Source organism: Talpa europaea (genome assembly GCF_964194135.1).
Source record: "Talpa europaea genome assembly, chromosome: 12".
In the NCBI taxonomy this organism is placed as follows: Eukaryota; Metazoa; Chordata; class Mammalia; order Eulipotyphla; family Talpidae; genus Talpa; species Talpa europaea.
This window is the reverse complement of record NC_140079.1, coordinates 72,776,343-72,781,197: the sequence shown is the minus strand read 5'-3', so window position 1 is coordinate 72,781,197 and position 4,855 is coordinate 72,776,343.

Below are 4,855 nucleotides of genomic sequence, written 5' to 3'. Positions count from 1 at the left end.
ATTAAATGTTCATAGGGTGAGCACTCCGCAGCTGCTAAGTAGTATTAAATAATTACAACCCTCAAATGATGAGCCCATCATGTCGTTGATCTGATGCATGAAAATGTTGTTATATGTCTCTTCACAATGACTTTATTTAACATGAGCCAATCTTGGCAATTTGGTTTATTTTCTCTATCCCTTTTAATTTCAGACTCAGGGGTTATTAGCAGATAACTGCTCATTTCTGCTGTAAATCAAGAAAATACTCATTAGACACCCAATGCTGTGATTGCTAGGAGTTTGGGCTTGTAAAGAACGGGGTCATTTGCTTTTAAAAATAGGGTAAATTCAAAAACAGTTTTTGCTCAGGGGAGACAAACGGTATTTTCTGGACTGAGCAACCTCTTAAATGCATCAAAATCTACCTCATGCTTAGCAAAAGCACCAGACAAGAAAAGGCCATGGATAGCAAATTGTGTCCTCAAGACTGGGCTTCGGCAACCAGCCCCAGTGTTGGTCTCTGATTGGAGGGGCTGAACCAAAAGGAAAGTTGTGGTCTCTGCCATGCTGGGGACCTACCCTGTACCCACATATGCGGAGAGATGACAGAGGGGGTCAAGGGCGATTTAAAAGCATGTAAACTCTGGTGGGGGGGGGCGGGGGGAAGTACTGATGTTTCAACCTGTGGCTCAGACTGAGGACAAGGGGCTGTAACTGTCATCTCTGACCCTTTCCCCGCTTCTGGTTCCCAGGTGACATTTTTTCTTATGTCTCGTAAGGAATGCGTTGATCCACAGAGAGTATTTTCAGGCCTCACTCCCCTATTCCTCATTTATATACTCCTTTCCACACTGGTAGAATTTCTTTTTGCAAAATTATCCTTGCCTAATCCATAGAGACAGAAAGTGGATTAGTGGTTGCCAGGGGCTGAGGGGGGAGGAGGTTGAGGATGGGGAGTGACTACTAATGGGGATGGGGTTTCTTTTGGGGGTGATGAAAATGTGCTGGAATTAGCTAGTGGTGATGGTGGCACAACTCTGGATACACTAGCACCACTAAACTGCGTACTTACAAAGGGTGAGTGATGGCGTGTCAGTGCTGTCTCAATAGAGTTCTTTTTAAAAAGCATCCTTGCCTCTTGTAACTGTTGTGACTCCAGTGACTGAGACCGTAAGTCCTCACTGCTGCTGAGGGCTCACAGGGAGTGGCCTTGATCGTCCCACCGGTTGCGCCTGAAGTTTGTAGTCATCTTTTGCTTGTGTCTAAACACTCGTAGATTGCCCAGTACAGAAGACCTCTGTGTCTGGCTGTGGGTTAGTATTCTAAACTGTTCCCGAAGCAGATAAAGGACTTAAGCTTCACATATATTGTAAAATTGCTTATAAAATCCCCATGGAAGCAAAATTGGACAGTGACTTGGGTTTTAGGCAAAAGACTGAAAGGAGACATGAAGGGCCCTATTAAATGTACCTTCGGAACTCTTGGGAACCCACCAGGCCCTCCAAAGGGATGACCCCTTTTATCAGATCAACAGCAGAAAATGGCAAAGCTCCCCAGAATCACCGCTCTGGCCCACTAAGATCAGAATGGGACCTGGAGAAGGACAGGCCCACTTGGAGAGTTTCTGTCTGAGCTGACATAGGAGGGCAATCTCAGTATGTCCTTTCTTGTTTCCTTTTCTTTTCTTTTCTTTCCTTTTATTTATTTATTTTGGCAAGCTCCTTCTTTAAATATGTAATGGATGTAAAAACACAAAAAGGCACTCTTGGGCAGAGCCAGAAACTGGACCCCCGACTGCCTAGACAGGACAGGTGTCTCCATCCTCCAGTGCTTCCCGGGGCCTGCACAGTGCTCTGGCCAAGCCACAGGATAGGTGTGCACTGGCTAAAAAAGCAGCACAGGCAGGTTCTAGGTGAAACACGAGAGGAGTGACTCCAAGGTCACAATGGTTAATAGCACCTGAGCACTGACTGGGCCCAGGGCCCAGGATATTTGAGGGCTCCTGCTGTCACCCCAAACCCCAGTTTATGAAAGGTGACCTTCTGGTGGCTTATATGAACAACCCTTGGGCTGTGGCCCACCTTCTGCTTACCACACTAATCAGTATAAAGCAGCCCGAGGAGGAGATTCCTCCAGAAGCATGAAGACAGATTACAGGCTGCAAAGACACGTGTGGCAAGGGGAGTGCCCATCACATGAGCCCATGCCAGCCCCCTTTACGAGGCTGCCAGTAAGTTCCAGGGAAAGCCCTTCATCTCCAATGAGGGTGAGTAGAATCATGGGCAGCATTTCCAGAGTCCAGCTTCAACACTCACACCACACAAACTGGCCTCCCTGAAGGTCCAGGGGTGGGGGAGACCATTAGATGGCCTGGGCAGGCAGCCCTGGCCCTTTCAGCCTCCTTGGTGGGCCCTGTGCTATCCCTTGTGTTTGGGAAGACCTGTCATTGGGTCTGGCGCTGGAGTCTGCCGGCCACGCTGCCCATAGAACAGTCGTGTTCCCAGCAGAGTCTTGGGGGGTTTTCCTCTTTCCCAGGATGGAAAATGGAACCAGTTGGAGGAGACACCCCAGCCCCCTGCACAGTAACAGGTCTTTGTCTACCGGGCCAAGAAGAGGGCCTGCCTTTCTCCTCTCAGCCGCTTTTGGCTTCTCCCTGCCTGCCCGTTTCATGTCCAAGGAGGGACAAAGGGAGACTTCGGGCCCGTGGCGGGATTAGCTCTCCCCGCGGCGGGCGGCAGGCTCCGCGCCGCAGCTGCTGCTCCCGCCCCGCCGAGGGCCGCGCAGACCCGGCTCCCCCTGTTTACTTAGGGCGGAACTCAGGCTCGGCCAGAACCGCTTCCCCTGTTTATTTTCAAGGCCAACTCCGTTCCCGCCCCGTCGGGCTGGCCGGGCCGGCGGAGCCGGCGGGCCGCTGGGTCGCTGCGGACAATGGAGAGGCGCGCGCGCGTCTATCCTATTTCAGGCCTTTGTTGCCGAGCCTCGTGCCGATGGGTTAATGGGGCAGAAGAGATCGGTGAAGGGCGACAGAAGTGGTCTTTGAAAGAGGGTGTCACTACAGGGCAACGAGACAAAGGCCAAAACACACACGGGCGGAGAGGGACAGATGGGGACGGGCGAGGGAAAACAATTAAGCAGCGACTGCGGGGGCGGGGCGCGGCTCCATCGTTTTCCAGTTAACCAGGCTCGGCCCGCCCGGGGCTGGAGCAGAGCCGGGGCGCTGGGAAGCTTCTGGGACGCCCTGCGAGCCGAGCCGGGCGCCGGGGCTGCCTCCGCTCCTACCCCCGCCCCAGGTCTCCCCCCCACCCCTCCACCTTGCCACGCGCTCTGCGCCACTTTCTCCCCGCGCCTGGGGAGGGAGGGAAAAAAAATCATCCCGCCTCCCCATAAATAACCCAAGAGCTGACTCCTGAAAGGCTGGGGCAGGGCGACCCGCCAGTTTCCTGCAGAGCCGCCTGGAAACGCTTCTCCGCTGCATCGCAGCCCCGTCGGGTGGCCGGAGTCCCCACCAGCCCCGGCCGCTCCCCGGCCCGCGGCTCCTGCCAACTCGGGGCCGCCGCGGGGACCGGTCAGCAAAACTGCGCGCCGGAGCGCGCGGGCTGCGCCAGCCTCCCCGCCAGGCGGCGCTGCTGCCCTCCGAGCCGCCGGGCCGCGCTCTGCAAACCGATGCTGTTTAATTAACGTGCAAATTGAGTAGATTAAATGACTCTAAATAATTAGCCACAGATCCTATAAACAGGATAACATATTTAATTAAGCAGCGATATAGATTTTGGAAACTGTTAATGTATTTTTAGAATGGCTGCTTAGATCTTTCACTTTCCCCCTCTAACTTCAAACATGTAACTACAGCCCTTGGTACGTGGATAAATATCTGGAAACAAGATTATGCCTGTTAACTTCAACTAATAGAAATGTTGGTTTAGCAGGAACTTGCACAGCCCTGGCGCTGGCACCGCTTGGAGCCCGGATGGCCCGAGCTGGGGGGCCCGATTCTATTTAGCTTTGTTGTGATGGGGTGCGTCTGTGCACACGCGTGAGCCGGCGATCTTTGACAGAGGGGGTAAAATGATGCAGGCTGAGGGGGAAAGGAAGAAGGTAAGTGAAAAATACAATCCAATTTCATTATATCAATCACATTTAATTGGCAATTTGTACAAGCAATGACCGGGCTGGCTTTAGGTAAAACTATTAGGCGACAGGCGGGTGTGCTACTAAAATTCTTGGTTAGTTAATTAGTGTCTGAACTGCGGAGGGAAAGGATCCTCAGATTTACTCTCTACAAAGAGAGAGCAGCCCAGACAATTCATTAGGCAGGCGGCTTGTAAATTAGAGCTAAGTTAACCTGATTTCCCTTAATTAAAACATCTTTTCTCGTTTACGATGTGGATATAAGTAGATCTCCAGGGTTTTGAATTTTCTGCAACAGCAGATGGTCAGCTAGAAGCAGATAATAGTTAACGCTTTCTCTCTACCAGATCCGAACAACGTGAGCCGCTGGCCCATCTGAGGATTAAAAGGAGAGATAACAAAGAGTGTTAACCCTTCCTAGTCTTCCAGGCTCCCTTGGCTCTGAGGGAGGTGTTACCCCCATCTTGGGGGACGTGTGGAGCACCAAAGCCAGAACAGCAGGAACCTGGGTGGCAGAGGGCAGAGGGGTATTGGGGAAGGGGTATATTGGTCGGGAGGGAAGAGCTGTGTTTGTTGTGCTCCCTGATGGGCAGGGTGTAGAGAAGCGACATGTCCAACTTCCCTCTGGGCATCTGCTCATCAGAGCTGATTCCTTGCACTTCCAGCTCCTTCTTGTCGCAGGTCCTGGTCCTAGAGCCAGAGCCAGATCTGGGTACCAGTGGCAGGCCTGGGCCAGCAGACAAGT